Consider the following 18,672-nt stretch of genomic DNA (forward strand, 5'->3'; position numbering starts at 1 on the left):
GGCTGCCACCGGCGTGCGCCAGGTCGGGACCGGCAGGCAAGGCTGCGCCCCGCGTCTGCCACAACACCTGCAGCTTCTGCAGCCTGAAACACAGCTGGCTCAGGGGTTTAAATCAAGAGCCAAAATATCTTGCTGGTCAATTTGGGGCAGAGAAAGGTCATCACTTCTAGCATGGCATAAGCCTGCCACTACATTTCTGTGAAGGACAATCACCTTGTTGGAGTGAAACTCCTGGGTAAAATACTGAAGCGCTTTCAGATTCATATTAGCCGACATTTCGGTGACCTTCTTTTATACCTGCCTTGCTTCATACTGCTGGTTTTGGGCACAAGTTCTTTGTACACTATCCTGGAAATTAAAAAAATCAGAAACAACACCCACCCCTCCCCCACCACCACCCCTTCCCCAGCCACAACCCTAACAAAACCAACCTCCAGAATGTTCAGGATTTCAAATGAGAACAAGCATAGATGGGACAAAAAAAGAAGGATCCTCCTTAGACATTTGTGCATGCAGTGCCCTGCAAGCAACTAAGTTCTACTTCTCGTACACCAAATACCTGTCTTCGGAACTCCTTGTTCTCCATTCAAACCCTTCTGGGAGGGTAATCGAGGAGATACTCTACATATTTTTAGCACATGTTGCACTAGGCAATTAAATCCAGTGCACAGCATTACTTGACTAACTGAGGCGGTGACAAGGTCAATTAAGACCTGTTCATATCTTAATTTGGAGCTCTTCCAACTGCTTGAAAAGTGAAGCCTTGGACATTGAAGGTTCAGACTAAGGAGAATCCAAAACGTGGACAGCATCTCCCTTCTGCTGGAAGCCTTGAAGTTCACCACTGCACTCTGCAGCCTACACAGATCATCTGAGTACTGTAAAAGTTCTCCAGGGAAGAACAAGAACAAGGCTAATGCTTGCACACAAACGCTGACCAAAAGCACTTGATGCTCTTGGACAAAAAGATGTAACCTTCACTTTTGGAAAGACAAGGTGACTATGGTTGTCTCTACAGTACGAGTAGGAAAAAATCCCTCAAGTTTTGTAAAACCTCTTTTCAGGGCTTTGTTAACTTCATTTTTGTTAAGAATTGGGGAACGCAGAGAGACCTGTCACTTTTTTGCAAAATGCCATAGAAACTGCTACACTCACCTCAACAACAGTCCAAATAACCTTCTCTGCAAATACTGACCATATGCAGTTCTGGTTGATACTAACCCCCATTACCTAAGAAAAGGAACAACTCGGCAAGCTGTTTGCAAAGATGAACAACTTAGCACGATTGCGGCTGATGACATGCCCTGACCTTTTCTGCCTTCAGCTGTGGGTGCCGTACCCTCCTACCCTCACACATGCCACTCAAAGCTCCTTGCGTGGAGCTCTTGCACCACCTATGACAGCAACTGTGCCAAGCCGCCACCCTTCTTCAGCACCATCGCACCTACTACAAGGTAGCTGAATCAGAGGGAAAAGGACGTCGCCAATGGAGGCAAGTTGCTCCCCCTGACAGCTAAGCTCCAACTTTGGTGTCCCTTGTGTCCTCCCCAGGACGGGCGGGAAAACGCCTCGGCGGAGCGCAGCGCTGGGCGGGAGCGGCCGGCAGAGCACCGAGCGCGCTCCCCACTCCCTCCCGCCCGCGCCGCTGCGGAGACCTCGGGTTCACCGGAATCGGCCACGTGCTGCACGGAGGGCAGCGCGGCAAAGGCGGTCGCCCCTCGTTACCCTAGGAAGGCCGGCCTCGGATCCCCGCTCTCTCCACCGGCACGGGCAGTGCCAGCAGACTCTCGCTGCGGCCGCCGCTGGCCGAAAGCCTCGCCGCGCACCGCCCGGCCGGCCCCGCCGCTCCGCGGGGTCACACGGCACCTGCCGAGGGCGGCCGCCGAGCGACAGGAAGCAGAAGCGCTCACCGCCGCGCCACTCGCCGCCCCGCCCGGGCGCTCCTCCCCTCGCGCTACCACGATGGCGCCGGCCCGCCCCGCCCCGCCTTCCCCGTGGCCTGCGGCGCAACGCGGGTGCTCCGAGCCACGCAGCACGCGTGCGGCCGGGCCCTGCCGAACCGCAGGCGGAGCCGGGGCACGGCCCGGGCCGGAGAGCTTCCGGCGAGGCTGGGCGGGCGGCGAGCGCGGCCGAGCGTGAACGCGCCAGGCGGGGTCGGCCGGCGGCGCGATGGAGCACTAGATGGAGGCGGCAGCACCGCGCGGCATAAAATGGCTGATCGTCCCGCAGCCGCCCGCTCCGCAGCCCCTCGGCTGCTGTCGAGAAGGGCCCCGGCCCTGGCCGCGCCGGTGGCGAGGTGGCTCCGCAGCCCGCGGGCAGCCCTTGCGGAGCAGGGGAGCACTGCGAGCAGCCCCGGGGCCGCGCAGCCGTCTGTAACGCGTGGTGGGAGCCGCCGGGAACTATTTTACACCTGCCGGGGGGCTGGGGAGGAGCACGGAGAGCACGCAGCAGGTCGCTGCCGTTAGGGAAAATTAATCCACGATGCCTGAGGTTTATGTCCGAAAAGGAGACAGAGGAGTCCTGCAACATTCTTCGACGACAGGGAGAGTCCATGGGGCTTTTCCCCTGGGGTCTGTCAAACGGTTGCGGGATGCAGCCCCTTTTTTATGCCAAGTTCCTGGCCACAAGGCCCTCTTCCTTTTCCCCACTGGCTGAGGTATTCGGCAGATACAGACTTCCGGAACTGCCTACTCGATGCCCTCCTCTAATATGCACCCCCCCTTTTGGCATCGAAAAGGAAGAAAAAGAAACCATTCCTAATTCTATTAAGTCTTTGTTGCCTTGCTCTAGGTTCAGGAATTTAACACGCCCTGGATTAATCAACAGTCTCTGATGATTAGTAACAGTTCTAGAGAACTAATAGTTTCTTCTGTTACTTCACTCCCCATAAATTCCTAGCCTTGTCTACAGGCCAATTCACACGGTCTGTTTGTAAAGACTCATCCAGCTCCTTCCTTTTAATCCCTCCTCTTTTTATTTGATCTGTATTTGTCTTTACAAACCTTAATTACCATTGATTTAATTTTTTCTTCTTGAGCCTTCTTGGCTTCTGCTATTATTTGCAGTGACATCCTTTTCTGTCCTTTTGTAGTCCTTTCTGGATCAGGTAGGCATGGCTGCTAGCGGCATCCCCTTGACCACCTGCTGAAAGAGCTGCACCCAGCATGGTGTCACGCATGCTCAAAAGATTAGAGTTGCTATAGCATATAAGAGGAGAAACGGTATTCATTTAGTGTTGGGGTCTCCCCCCCTGCCATGGAGCCCTGGGAGATGGGCCCTGGGCGAGAGACACGGGGTTTCCCTGCCCCTGGTCAGCTTCATTCCCCATTGGTTGGTTTGTGTTCCCCGGTGTGGCCAAGGACCCTCGGGTCCCGTGACTGGGGGAGTTCCTGAGCAGAGCCCCGGCCATGCGGCTGGAGAAATAAAGACCTCCGAAACATCTACCACCAATCTGTCCATATATACTTCTTTTCCACGGGATTCCTGGTTTGATATAGGCGTGTTACAGTAATCCCTGCTGTAACAATTTAGCCCATAGCTGGCCAGTTAGCCAGGAAAACATGTCCCATTACCATCCTTTTAACACTTGGACAGGTCCATGAGCTGAGGTTATTTCCTTTGTTATTTGTTTGACCACATTTCCGCTGTCATCTGCTTGCAAACAGCAGCTCGAGTCATTGAATTTCCCACAAACTCCTCCTTCTTCTGCTAACAGATAATCTAATACCATCCAATGTTGAAAATACCGCTTTCCTCATTGAAGTGGGTTGCTCAGCAAGACGGTCAAGAGCTGTGGCTGGCTGGTTGGTAATTATTTCTGAGACAGCTTGTAACCTAATTATCTCATTGAAATGATAAATGGGTTCCCAGGCATCTGGGATTAATTCCTTAGGTTTCCAAGGGGCTGGTCCATCGTGTTGCGTAACTTGTTCTGGTGGCCATTCATCTTTTCCCCGTTTTGGGGTGCTCCCTGCAGCCAAGGCTGCCTCAGCTGACTGCTTTTCTCTAATTAAATCCTCACAGATTTTGATTCCTAAGCGATTTCCCTGAATTTGTAGTAGCAAAAAGAACAATGGTCTAAGATATACACTATATCCCTGACCAGTTTGGAGGTAACCTGAGCTAAGCATGTTGGCCACAAATCCAATAATGTCCTTTCAAAGCCCGTGTTCCATTAGCAAAGGGGCCTTCCTACCCTTGGTCATCAATTGGTGGGTCAAAATACAGCAGGATTCCCGGGCCTAACGGTCCTCCAACAATAGCTGCCCCACCATAAGGGTCACAGTATTTGCATTTCCAAGCTCCCACACAGGGTTCCCATCTACATTTACATCTGCAAGCTGTTTGGTTGGATTTGGAGCAGAACTCACTAAAAGGCTTTGAGTTCCAATCCGGTGTTGCCATTCCCACTGATAATCACAAACAACATGTCTTCTACTTGTGGAATTTTTGTGGGGACAGCTTAAAAATAGGTGGTCAAAAAAACCCCTTGTCCCTCCCCATTGCTTTACAGGCTTCCAAATGTTTTTGGTAAGTGTGGTAAGAACACCTTACGCAGCTACCATTAGTGAGCTGAACAGCTATTTGATTGCATTTGTCTTGATATTTGGAACAATTGTAAGGAGGGCAATTGTGGGTCCAAAGCCAATTGTTTAAAGCCAGAGGGAAAGTCAATTGACAAACGCCTTTTCCTACATAGACCCGCCCTGTCCTGTTTAGGCAATAAGTGCCTGTTGGAGAAGAATGAAGTGGCCATGTGTTGGCGAGGATGAAAGTTTGGTAAGAAAGTTTCACAGGTATGTCGGCTTGGCAGAAAGGTCTGTGAATGTAGAAGCTGGGGATGAGGTAGAAATGGAAGCAAGTTTTGATATAGAATAAAAGATGTTTTGCTGAAACAGTGATCGCTGAGTAACTGAGAAGGCAAAGGTTGGAGATGAGTTGGAAGGAGATTTTTAGGAGCAGGACAAAGGTATGTGATTACAAACAAAGACATGTTTTTCACCAAGTAAGTAAGTCTCAAGAAGAGCATAAGTCAATAGAAAACGTGTCTTTACCAAAAAGAAAGATATGGCAGGCAAACAAGAAATGTTGATGTAGCAAGAAGAAGAAAGGTCTAAGAATTCTCCACTGTAAGCTGAAATTGTAACTTACTTACTCTTGTGATTGGATAATAATGACTAGAATATGGTGATGGTAGTAGCTATGATAGGCTACAGGCAAATGTAAAGGTATTGGGTATGGTGCTTATTGGTTGTTATGTGTTAAGATACTCTGCAAAGAAAAGTCTAGACTGCTTTGTAACTTGAACAGAAAGCGGCTTCAGGTATGCCTACAGCTGGAGCTGGCAGCTGTAGGGCTGGCTCTGGATACCCGCTCCCTGAACTGCTGTAACTTCGCCTATGCAAGAAACAGCTTTCAAGAGAGCCACCTGAAGTCCAGACATCCTTCGTGAAACCTTCTCCTATAGCCATGGACTTCCTTCTTTGGCCCTTTGGTCCTAGTATGGACCTCATGTCGGGTGTTGAGCCACCACTTAGGTTCAGCTGGGCTAGCCAACCATAGGCACTCTTCAGATCCTCCTGGCCCTCCACAGAGCCAGCAATTGCTAAGGTTCAAAACTTTTGCTACTTCTTCTCCTAAGGCTGCAAATTGATTCTCCCACTCCTGGCCTAAACTTAGCTGACCATATAAAAGTAGAACTAGTAAGGAAAATGTTTTAATAATGTGATCTAATTAGCTAGTCTAATTTTCCCGTTGTCTTCTGCAGCACCTGTGGCAATTGACGACACAGAAACTACTTAACGTGAAACAATGGCTGCAAGTATTAGCGCCCCAGTGAGTGGAGATTCTAGAGGAGGGATGCCCATAGAGACTATTTCAGCAGATGGTCTGTGGGTAGGCACGCAGGGCTTCCTCTGATGTCGAAGCACTGGCTACTGCTCCGGCCTACTCCTGCAGAGTGTCAGTCACGGCCTCCCGGCCTTCTCCTCCAGCTGAGATGTGCAAATCTCTGAGGCTTCAGAGACCTTGACCGGAGAGTGACGGGTCCACCTGTGTTCAGCTGTCTTGATGGCTGTTTCTGTCGTCAGTGACACTTGGAATGGGCCACGCCATTTCACCGCCACTGGCGCTTCTTTCTACTCCTTAACTAGGACTCAATCTCCTGGTTGGATGTTACAAGCAGCAAAGTCCAAAGGTGGGGCTTGTGCCAGCTGAGCTTCCTGTTGAAGGGGTTTCACAAGAAGCAGTATCCTGGCCACAGATGGTTTTCAATATACATCACTTACCTCTACTCCCCCACTAGGTTGAGACTTACCCGGGTAATTCGTAACAACGACGGAAAGGGGGATAACGGAATCTCTCTTCTGGGTCGGGCTCTCATTCTCGCCAAAGCCAATGTCCAAAGCCCTAGCCATGGCATCTTGGTTTCTATTACCAGCTTCAAAAGGTGTTTCTTTCTCTATTCATTGCTTTCTACCCCAGCCGAGCTCTGGGGGTGCCAGGGCCTATGGAGGTTCCATTGTGTTCCTAAAGAAGCCAAAACTCCTTGAAGGATCTTTCCTGTAAAATGAGTTCCCCTATCTGAGTCTATTGCTTCTACAATGCTGTATCTTGGAATGATTTGTTCCAAAGATGCCTTAATAACTGATCCTGTCATTGCTGAAGCAGTTGGAAATGCCTCTGGCCACCTTGCTAGCTGACATACCATTAGCAGAAGATATGAAGCCTTCCCACTTGGGGCATCTCAGGAAAATCCACCTGGCATCTTTGGAAGGGACATGCAGCCCAAGGCCTCCCTCCCCTGGCAAGTTACTTTGTAACTTGGCTGTTTGCTTTAGCACAGATCAAGCAACCTTCAACAGCTCGTTTTGCCAGTCTAAAAAGACCCCCAGCAACATACAGCATGAGGAAGGCTTCTGCCAATCCTCAGGAAGTGCAAGGACTCTCTTCACGGAGTTCTTTTAATATTGGTGGGGCCAAAGCTTCTGGTATCTCTTGTTTGCCATCCCTTATAAACCAATTCTTGTCTTTTTTCTCTGCCACACGGCTTTTTACTGTATCTCGAACTCCTCTGGTAGAAAAGACAGCTTCCCGGGCAGTGATGGAGTCGCTGGGAGCAAAGGGGGCATCTTGGAGAGTTCTGGCAGAAGTGTTGCTTTCTGAATTTCTTCATCCACCAAAAAGGAGACAGAGGAGTCCTGGAACATTCTTCAACTACAGGGAGAGGCCATGGGGCTTTTGCCATGGAGTCTCTCAACTGATTGCGGGACGCAGCCCCCTTTTTATGCTAAGTTCCTGGCAACAGCACCCTCTGAGGTACTCGGGAATGACAGACTTCCGGAACTGCCTACTCTATGCTCCCCTCTAATAGGCACCCCCCTCTTGGTATGGAAAAGGAAGAAAACGAAACTATTCCTAATGCTATTAAGTCTTTGTTGCCTTGCTCTAGGTTCAGGAATTTAACACGGCCTTGGCTGAGCAACAGTCTCTGTCGATTAGTAACAGTTTCTAGAACTAACACTTTCTTCTGTTACTCCCCTACCAGTAAATTCCTAGCCTTGTCTAAGGACGGATTCACACGGTCTCTTTGTAAAGACACATCCATGTTACTCCTTTCACTCCCACACCTTCTTGGAGGTGGGACGGCTCCCCCTGGCACAGCACCTGGCACAAAACCCCCCTATGCGCACACGCACACCTGCACTTACCCTGCACTCCGCTGCACACACACACACACACACCTCCCGCACACTAACACCCCCCTCCACATCCCCACCATGCTACGTGCAGTGGCCCCGCCCCTGCCATCCCGGCCGGCTGGCAGCACCCACTCCTCACATGCTTCCCCATGCCTTGCGTTTCCTTGCTGCCCCCTCTGTAGCCTTCCCTCAACCTGCCTTTTCTCCCCTGCCTTGCATTGGCTTGCTCACCCATCCCCCACCTGACTTCCTTTCACATTCATCTAGGTCTGGCCTCACCTTTCCTTTTCCTTCTAGGACCCTCATTGCCCTGCCTCGCCTCGCCAAGCAAGGCCACACAGAGCAGTTGGTCCTGGCCACTTTTGTGTACCAGCAGTCCTCGAATGTACTTCTCACCTGCCTTGCCTATCCTTGCCTTGCCTTGGCAACACAACAGTTTCCTTGCCTTGCCCTGCTAGCCCTCTGGAGCCTTGCATTCCTTTGCACGTCCATGCCCCGCCCTTGACCTGCCTACTGCTTTCCTCCAGGGCCTTGGCTTGCCAAGCCCTTCTTGTTTCTGCCTGGCCTACCCATCAGTGGACTTTCCTTCCTACGGCCAGCCTTGCCTCTAACGTCTGGGCCTTCTCTTGCCTACCACTCCATTTGCTTTCCCCTCACTGCTCTGGCCTTGCTTACCTCTCCCTTGACTTGCCCACAATTGCCTGCACTTGCTTTGCAGCGCCTTGCCTGCATGGAAGGCAAGGCCAAGAGTGGTAAGCAGGGCAAAGCAAAGCCAGCAAGTTGTAGGTAGTGCGAGGCAAGGCAGACGTAGGCAAAGGAAGCAGAGCAAGGGTAGCTTAAGAAGAACTCGACAAGGTACTGAAGGCAAGGCAAGGCCAAGAGACTCGGAGTGCCAGTGTTGCTGGAGCAGATGTTAAGGTAGCATGGGGAGGAATAGTCCAGCAAGACATTTCTCTTCTGGCCCCTGGGCGTGTAGGGGCAATTGTTGGATCTATTCAATACTGGAGGTGGATCAGTGGCTGGATGTGTTGTATTTTGGAGGAGGGGATGCCGTTTCTTTGGAGATGGGCTTGTAGTTGCTCTCTTTGGCAAGGCAAGCAGGTTTGGATGTGCACATCAGGTGCTCTTAGGGATTTTAAAGGCTTTTCCCAAGAGGCAGAGCTCTCTCTGGGTTAGAGCTGTTGAGCTGTCCGTGGGAATGCAAAGGCCAAGCTTGTGAGCCTTTTGTCCTGATGCCTTTAGTGTGTGAGCAGTCCGTGGTGCCGTTGTCTTTGGATCCTGACTCTAGGAGAGGGAAGGCTTAGGATGGTAGCTAGAGCTGAGAAGGAAAGTGCTGAGAACAGCGTGTGTGCTGCTAGTTTGAGGGGTGCAGTTGAAGTTGCAGGCAGTAAGATCTTCGTCAGCCGGCACTGTTTTGAGCTCTGTTTTTGCCAGATGGTTTCAAGATGGTAGGCAGAATCTGCGAGAGGGAAAAGATTTGTTTGGGCCAAAGAGGTTTGTCTGGCTCTTGGAGTGTGGTGTAAAGAAGAGTCTGCTCTTGGAAGGGGAAGATGAGGGAAATCTTTTTGTCCTGATGTGCTGTTGATTGGAGTGCAGGGACGTTTGCAACTTGCCTCTGCCCTTGGGGCGGTTTCGAGCAGCGCCAGGTGCTTGGCCTTCTTTTGCAAGTCGTCAGCGCCATCGTGCGGTTGTTTCGATGAGCGCTGACAGTGCCGGGGAAAAAGCCAAGCGCTTCGCTGGCGCGGCCGCAGTCGTGTGCGAGCAGTTGGTGGAAGAGCTCCGCTGTGCATCCTGCTTCTTGGAGACACAAAAGAATGTGATCCTGCGCGTCGCGGGGAAGCAAGAGGAATCTTTTCATTGTTGGCTGTGCAGTTTCGAAGCGGCAAAAGTCAAGGCAGTTCCAGCACGGCCTCTTTCTTTCAGAACCTTCTCTGTGCCATCTTGAACATGCTCAACATGGAACTCGCACCCACTGGACTGCATCAAAGGTCCTGGAGAGACGCACTTTCCTTCAAGCTCTAGGTACCATCCTACCCTCCACCTCTCGCGGATCCCAAAGCCCTTCCAAACATCCAGCAGCTGCACTCAGAGAACAAGTGCTAGAACAAGGCGTTGGCCTTCCTAGTCCCTCTAAAGTCTGTAAACTAGGCGAAACATTGCAGTGACCAGCACTTTCCTTCGCAACTATCTATAGAGCGTCATCACATTCTCTCAGAGTGGCTAAGTCCACCCTTGCAGCGCAGCGTTTCCAGCCACAGTTGGGACTGAGAGATGGGCCAGGTGAGAAAGCATTTGTTGACTATCTCTCGTCTCTGGAAGACTTGATAGAGCGCAATCACGTCCACACACCTTCAGTGTGGCCAAGTTCAAGCAGCTAGAGCTCACAGAGAGAGTCAGGAGAGAAGCCGTTCCAAAAGTAGCGTGTAGTGACAGCAGCATTAAAACAGTGCACAGCAGTCTACAGCACTGTAGACCGTGGCTTCTCTGACAAGACGTGCCATCCCATTGTTGGCTCTCGCAGCTCGGTTGCTAGCTGCTCTCCTGAAGAAAAGAACTAGAAGGAAAAGCCAATGCTGGGCTGCACCTTCCCCTTGCCTCACGTAAAAGCCACTTCAACTCCCCGCTGCACTCTCTACTTCCCCTCTCCTTGGCATCGACCACTGTGTTTTCAGCATCTCGGAGCCGAAAGGTAAGCGCCAGTGTTCCCAGGGATGGTTGGAAGAGGGATAAGTAGTAGCACAAGTAGCTGTCGTTGAACTTCCTCCTTCTCAATGCTAACGTGAATTCGGCAGGCAGGCGAGCGCCAGCCACGCTCCTTTCTCAGTTTGTACGCTGCGGACACGAGCCCGGTGCTCGGCGCCTTCGTTCGGCCTCTTTAGTACCCATGTGGCGCTTTCGTTCTGCCGGAGTCGAAGCGTCGTCTACTTCTCGCCCAGAGAGCACGGTGCCGGCAGCGAAATGCTCTAGCCCACTGCTTGTGCCGACACACGCCTGGGCTATGCACTTTGCCTCTCAGCGACATACAGCAGCACATTCGGTCTAAATGTAAAGGGAAAGCTTCTCGGCTACGTCTGGCACAGAGAACAGCTGTAGTTCAACGGGCTTACCCAGAGCTTGCCCCGACGCGTGGGAACTTGTATTTGCACCACATTCCAGTGGCAGTCCTCTTTCCTTTACAGGCAGCACAGCGCCGTCAGATCGCGGTGCTCTCTGCACGTGCCTTCTCACTTCCAAGTAGCACCGCGCACATTAGAGCCTTGCAGGGAGAGAAGACGCGGATAGTCTTCTCGGCACAGAAGAACGTGGCAGGGCGAAAAGGTGTTCTTCTTTTGTCCTCCTCGTCGCCCAGAGTGTAGTGCTGTGTTGAAAGTCTTGGCCAGCGCAAAGCTAATCCAGCCAGTGTTTCTCTCCTGATGCATTTCGCTGAGCGAGAGCTGAGGAAAATCCTTGCACAGCACACTGTGGATGCGTGCAGTACACACGCAGAAGAGCGGCACGGCTAAAAGTGATCGCTGGGCTTCAGTTCTGTCCAGACCGCAGAAGGCGAAGAACGAAGCAGCTGAGCACCGGCTGCATGTACTCAGTGGAGCGAATTTCAAATGTCCAGCCAAGAGCTTCTTCACAAGCAGATTCAGCTGAGAATGCTCTGGCTGCTTCACAAAGGAAGGCGCTGTGTTGCACTCCTGGGCACTACCTGGTCAGAAGCAGGTTCTTACACCTTCAATGCTGCAGAGTCCATGCAGCTGGAGCACACCCAGAAGGACGCGTCCAGCAAGAAGGCGTTCTTCAAGTACCCCCCTCTTCCAAGTAGCCTTGAAACTGAGCACAACACACTGCGGCTCGGCAGCTTCCTTCTCAGACGTGCCGTCACATTATTCACTCTCGCAGCTCCGTTGCCCACTTGCAGCAGCTGCTGCCAAAGAAAAAGGCTCCAGAAGTAAAAGCCACTGCTGGACTGCCCTTTCCCCTTGCCTCACGTCAAGCACCAGAAACTGTCCGCTGCACTCTATTTCCATTCTCCGCCGCATCTACCACTGTAATCTCTGCATCTCGAAGCATAAACCCCGGCACACTTCTTTCCTGGGAAAGCTGGAAGAGAAATAGGTAGCAGCACAAGTAGCTGCAAGTTTCCGACTGCTAATGTGAATCCGAAAACAAGCGAGTGGCAGCCACGCTTCCTCTTGCAGCCTGTGCGATGCACACACCAACTCGGTGCTCTGCCTTCGTTCTTATGCTCTTCGTAGCAGGTGGCGCTTTCGTTTTGCTGGAGACGAACCGTCGTCTACTTGTCGCCCAGAGAGCACGGTGCCGGCAGCCAAATGCTGCAGGCTGCTGCTTCTGCCGAAACACGCCCGGGCTATGCAATTTCTCTCTAGCGCTAGGTAGCACAACCTTCTGTCTGCCTGGTGGTCCTTATCTTAAGGGAAAGATTCTCGGCTACGGCTCGCACAGAGAAGTGTTCCGGGACAATACATGTGTTTTATTACCCCTTCTCGCAATAAGACTGTGGTGCTGCGTTGGAACTGTTGGCCAGTGAAAGGCTAATCCAGCAAGTGCTTCTTCTCTCCTGACACATTTCTCTGAGCGAGATCTTGTGCGGACAGTTGGGCTCTGCGAAGCAGAACGGCTGTAGTGTCACGTAGCGCTGAGGAAAATCCGTGCAAAGAGCACTGTGGATGCGTGCAGTACACACACTGAAGAGAGCCACAGCTGAATGCTTCAGTTCTGTCCAGCGCCGGTAAGGGAGAAGAACGCAGCCCCAGGCCACTGGGCTGGTGTGTGCGATGACTATGAGCTTTGCCGCTCTTCTGCGTGTATACTGCACGCATCCACAGTGTGCAGTGCACGGATTTTCCTCAGCTCTCGCTCAGCAAAATGCATCAGGAGGGAAGCACTTGCTGGATTAGCCTTTCACTGGCCAACAGTTCCAACGCAGCACATAGTCTCACTGCGAGAAGGGGTAATAATACCCACGCTTTCAGCACAGCACCACAATCTGGGCGACGAGGAGGACAAAAGAAGAACACCTTTTCGTCTTTGCACGATTTTCTCTGCCACACATCTATCCACGTCTTTGCTCCCTGCAAGGCTCTAATGTGCGCGGTGCTACTTGGAAGTGAGAAGGCACGTGCAGAGAAGCACTGCGATCTGACGGCGCTGTGCAGCCTGTAAAGGAAAGAAGACTACCCCCGGAATGTGGTGCAAATACAAGTTCCCACGCGTCGGGGTAAGCGCCGGGTAAGCCCGTTGAACTAAAGCTGTTCTCTGTGCCAGACGTAGCTGAGAATCTTTCCCTTGATATTCAGGCTACAAAGCAAACAGAATGTGGTGCTACCAAGGGCAGCGAAGGAAAATGCACAGCCCAGGTGTGTTTCGGAAGAATCAGCAACCTGGAGCGTTTCTCTGCCGGCGTGCCCTCTGTGCGACAAGATGACGACGGAAAGAATTGGGCCGGGGTTTATTCTTCGAGATGCAGAGATTACAGTGGTAGATGCGACGGAGAATGGAAATAGAGAGTGCAGCGGACAGTTTCTGGTGCTTGACATGAGGCAAGGGGAAAGGGCAGTCCAGCAGTAAAAGGCTTTTACTTCTGGAGCCTTTTTCTTTGGCAGCAGCTGCTGCAAGTGGGCAACAGAGCTGCGAGAGTGCATAATGTGACGGCACGTCTATCTGAGAAGGAACCTCCTGAGCCGCAGTGTGCTGTGCTCAGTTTCAAGGCTGCTTGGAAGAGGGGGGTACTTGAAGAACGCCTTCTAGCTAGACGCGTTCTTCTGAGTGTGCTCCAGCTGCATGAACTCTGCAGCATTGAAGGTGTAAGAACCTGCTTCTGACCAGGTAGTGTCCAGGAGTGCAACACAGCGCCTTCCTTTGTGAAGCAGCCAGAGCATTCTCAGCTGAATCTGCTTGTGAAGCAGTTCTTGGCTGGACATTTGAAATTCGCTCCACTGAGTACATGCAGCCGGTGCTCAGCTGCTTCGTTCTTCGCCTTCTGCCGTCTGGACAGAACTGAAGCCCAGCGATGCCTTTGAGCTTTGCCGCTCTTCAGCGCCAACACTGCACGCGGCCACAGTGCGCTGTGCACGGATTTTCCTCAGCTCGACGGACAAGCATTTTCTTGCTGCTTCACAGAGTCCAAACTGTCCGCGTAGCTCTCGCTCAGCGAAATGCATCAGGAGAGAAACACTGGCTGGATTAGCTTTGCGCTGGCCAAGACTTTCAACACTGCAACACAATTCGGGCAAGAAACAGGAGAAAGGAAGAACATCTTTTCATCCTGGCACGTTCTTCTGTGTGAGACGACGATCCGCGTCTTCTCTCCCTGCAAGGCTCTAATGTGCGCGGTGCTACTTGGAAGTGAGAAGGCACGTGCAGAGAGCACCGCGATCTGACGGCGCTGTGCTGCCTGTAAAGGAAAGAGGACTGCCACTGGAATGTGGTGCAAATACAAGTTCCACGCGTCGGGGGTAAGCTCCGGCTAAGCCCGTTGAACTACAGCTGTTCTCTGTGCCAGACGTAGCCGAGAAGCTTTCCGTAAAGATGCTGGCTACAAAGCAAACAGAATGTGGCGCTACTTCAGCGCTAGAGAAATTGCATAGCCCAGGCGTGTTTCGGCAGAAGCAGCAGCCTGGAGCATTTCGCTGCCGGCACCGTGCTCTCTGGGCGACAAGTAGACGACGGTTCGTCTCCAGCAAAAGGAAAGCGCCACCTGCTACGAAGAGCATAAGAATGAAGGCAGAGCACCGAGTTGGTGTGTGCATCGCACAGGCTGCAAGAGGAAGCATGGCTGCCACTCGCTTGTTTTCTGGTTCACATTAGCAGCTCGAAACTTAAAGTCCAACTTGCAGCTACTTGTGCTGCTACCTATTTCTCTTCCAGCTTTCCCCTGGAAACAATTGCGATTACGTTTATGCTTCGCCATGCGGCGGAGAAGGGAAATAGAGAGTGCAGCGGACAGTTTCTGGTGCTTGACGTGAGGCAAGGGGAAAGGGCAGTCCAGCAGTGGCTTTTACTTCTGGAGCCTTTTTCTTTGGCAGCAGCTGCGGCAAGTGGGCAACAGAGCTGCGAGAGTGCATAATGTGACGGCACGTCTATCTGAGAAGGAACCTCCTGAGCCGCAGTGTGTTGTGCTCAGTTTCAAGGCTACTTGGAAGAGGGGGGTACTTGAAGAACGCCTTCTTGCTGGACGCGTCCTTCTGGGTGTGCTCCAGCTGCATGGACTCTGCAGCATTGAAGGTGTAAGAAACTGCTTCTGACCAGGTAGTGTCCAGGAAGTGCAACACAGCACCTTCCTTTGTGAAGCAGCCAGAGCATTCTCAGCTGAATCTGCTAGTGAAGAGGCTTTTGACTGGACATTTGAAATTCGCTCCACTGAGTACATGCAGCCGGTGCTCAGCTGCTTCGTTCTTCGCCTTCTGCGGTCTGGACAGAACTGAAGCCCAGCGATGCCTTTGAGCTTTGCCGCTCTTCAGCGCCAACACTGCACGCGGCCACAGTGCGCTGTGCACGGATTTTCCTCAGCTCGACGTACAATCATTTTCTTGCTGCTTCACAGAGTCCAAACTGTCCGCGTAGCTCTCGCTCAGCGAAATGCATCAGGAGAGAAACACTGGCTGGATTAGCTTTTCGCTGGCCAAGACTTTCAACACAGCACTACACTCTGGGCGACGAGGAGGACAAAAGAACACCTTTTCGCCCTGCCACGTTCTTCTGTGCCGAGAAGACTATCCGCGTCTTCTCTCCCTGCAAGGCTCTAATGTGCTCGGTGCTACTTGGAAGTGAGAAGGCACGTGCAGAGAGCACCGCGATCTGACGGCGCTGTGCTGCCTGTAAAGGAAAGAGGACGGCCACTGGAATGTGGTGCAAATACAAGTTCCACGCGTCGGGGGCAAGCTCCGGCTAAGCCCGTTGAACTACAGCTGTTCTCTGTGCCAGACGTAGCCGAGAAGCTTTCCGTAAAGATGCTGGCTACAAAGCAAACAGAATGTGGCGCTACTTCAGCGCTAGAGAGAAATTGCATAGCCCAGGCGTGTTTCGGCAGAAGCAGCAGCCTGCAGCATTTCTCTGCCGGCACCGTACTCTCTGGGCGACAAGTAGACGACGGTTCGTCTCCAGCAAAACGAAAGCGCCACCTGCTACGAAGAGCATAAGAATGAAGGCAGAGCACCGAGCTGGTGTGTGCACCGCACAGGCTGCAAGAGGAAGCGTGGCTGCCACTCGCTTGTTTTCGGATTCACATTAGCAGCTCGAAACTTAAAGTCCAACTTGCAGCTACTTGTGCTGCTACCTATTTCTCTTCCAGCTTTCCCCTGGAAACAATTGCGATTACGTTTATGCTTCGCCATGCGGCGGAGAAGGGAAATAGAGAGTGCAGCGGACAGTTTCTGGTGCTTGACGTGAGGCAAGGGGAAAGGGCAGTCCAGCAGTGGCTTTTACTTCTGGAGCCTTTTTCTTTGGCAGCAGCTGCTGCAAGTGGGCAACAGAGCTGCGAGAGTGCATAATGTGACGGCACGTCTATCTGAGAAGGAACCTCCTGAGCCGCAGTGTGCTGTGCTCAGTTTCAAGGCTGCTTGGAAGAGGGGGGTACTTGAAGAACGCCTTCTAGCTGGACGCGTTCTTCTGAGTGTGCTCCAGCTGCATGAACTCTGCAGCATTGAAGGTGTAAGAAACTGCTTCTGACCAGGTAGTGTCCAGGAGTGCAACACAGCGCCTTCCTTTGTGAAGCAGCCAGAGCATTCTCAGCTGAATCTGCTAGTGAAGAGGCTTTTGACTGGACATTTGAAATTCGCTCCACTGAGTACATGCAGCCGGTGCTCAGCTGCTTCGTTCTTCGCCTTCTGCGGTCTGGACAGAACTGAAGCCCAGCGATCACTTTTAGCCGTGCCGCTCTTCTGCGTGTGTACTGCACGCATCCACAGTGTGCTGTGCAAGGATTTTCCTCAGCTCTCGCTCAGCGAAATGCATCAGGAGAGAAACACTGGCTGGATTAGCTTTTCGCTGGCCAAGACTTTCAACACAGCACTACACTCTGGGCGACGAGGAGGACAAAAGAAGAACACCTTTTCGCCCTGCCACGTTCTTCTGTGCCGAGAAGACTATCCGCGTCTTCTCTCCCTGCAAGGCTCTAATGTGCGCGGTGCTACTTGGAAGTGAGAAGGCACGTGCAGAGAGCACCGCGATCTGACGGCGCTGTGCTGCCTGTAAAGGAAGGAGGACTGCCACTGGAATGTGGTGCAAATACAAGTTCCCACGCGTCGAGGCAAGCTCTGGGTAAGCCCGTTGAACTACAGCTGTTCTCTGTGCCAGACGTAGCCGAGAATCTTTCCCTTTACATTTAGACCGAATGTGCTGCTGTATGTCGCTGAGAGGCAAAGTGCATAGCCCAGGCGTGTGTCGGCACAAGCAGTGGGCTGGAGCATTTCGCTGCCGGCACCGTGCTCTCTGGGCGAGAAGTAGACGACGCTTCGACTCCGGCAGAACGAAAGCGCCACATGGGTACTAAAGAGGCCGAACGAAGGCGCCGAGCACCGGGCTCGCGTCCGCAGCGTACAAACTGAGAAAGGAGCGTGGCTGGCGCTCGCCTGCCTGCCGAATTCACGTTAGCATTGAGAAGGAGGAAGTTCAACGACAGCTACTTGTGCTACTACTTATCCCTCTTCCAACCATCCCTGGGAACACTGGCGCTTACCTTTCGGCTCCGAGATGCTGAAAACACAGTGGTCGATGCCAAGGAGAGGGGAAGTAGAGAGTGCAGCGGGGAGTTGAAGTGGTTTTTACGTGAGGCAAGGGGAAGGTGCAGCCCAGCATTGGCTTTTCCTTCTAGTTCTTTTCTTCAGGAGAGCAGCTAGCAACCGAGCTGCGAGAGCCAACAATGGGATGGCACGTCTTGTCAGAGAAGCCAGGGTCTACAGTGCTGTAGACTACTGTGCACAGGTTTAATGCTGCTGTAAGTACACGCTACTTTTGGAACGGCTTCTCTCCTGACTCTCCCATCTCTGTGAGCTCTAGCTGCTTGAATTTGGCCACACTGAAGGTGTGTGGACGTGATTGCGCTGCGAGTATCAAGTCTTCCAGAGACGAGGGATAGTCAACAAATGCTTTCTCACCTGGCCCATCTCTCAGTCCCAACTGTGGCTGGAAATGCTGCGCTGCAAGGGTGGACTTAGCCACTCTGAGAGAATGTGATGACGCTCTATAGATAGTTGCGAAGGAAAGTGCTGGTCACTGCAATGTTTCGCCTAGTTTACAGACTTTAGAGGGACTAGGAAGGCCAACGCCTTGTTCTAGCACTTGTTCTCTGCGTGCAGCTGCTGGATGTTTGGAAGGGCTTTGGGATCCGCGAGAGGTGGAGGGTAGGATGGTACCTAGAGCTTGAAGGAAAGTGCGTCTCTCCAGGACCTTTGATGCAGTTCAGTGGGTGCGAGTTCCATGTTGAGCATGTTCAAGATGGCACAGAGAAGGTTCTGAAAGAAAGAGGCCGTGCTGGAACTGCCTTGACTTTTGCCGCTTCGAAACTGCACAGCCAACAATGAAAAGATTCCTCTTGCTTCCCCGCGACGCGCAGGATCACATTCTTTTGTGTCTCCAAGAGGCAGGATGCACAGCGGAGCTCTTCCACCAACTGCTCGCACACGACTGCGGCCGCGCCAGCGAAGCGCTTGGCTTTTTCCCCGGCACTGTCAGCGCTCATCGAAACAACCGCACGATGGCGCTGACGACTTGCAAAAGAAGGCCAAGCACCTGGCGCTGCTCGAAACCACCCCAAGGGCAGAGGCAAGTTGCAAACGTCCCTGCACTCCAATCAACAGCACATCAGGACAAAAAGATTTCCCTCATCTTCCCCTTCCAAGAGCAGACTCTTCTTTACACCACACTCCAAGAGCCAGACAAACCTCTTTGGCCCAAACAAATCTTTTCCCTCTCGCAGATTCTGCCCACCAACTTGAAACCATCTGGCAAAAACAGAGCTCAAAAC

This window comes from Corvus hawaiiensis, chromosome 10, assembly GCF_020740725.1.
Source record: "Corvus hawaiiensis isolate bCorHaw1 chromosome 10, bCorHaw1.pri.cur, whole genome shotgun sequence".
Lineage (NCBI taxonomy): Eukaryota > Metazoa > Chordata > Aves > Passeriformes > Corvidae > Corvus > Corvus hawaiiensis.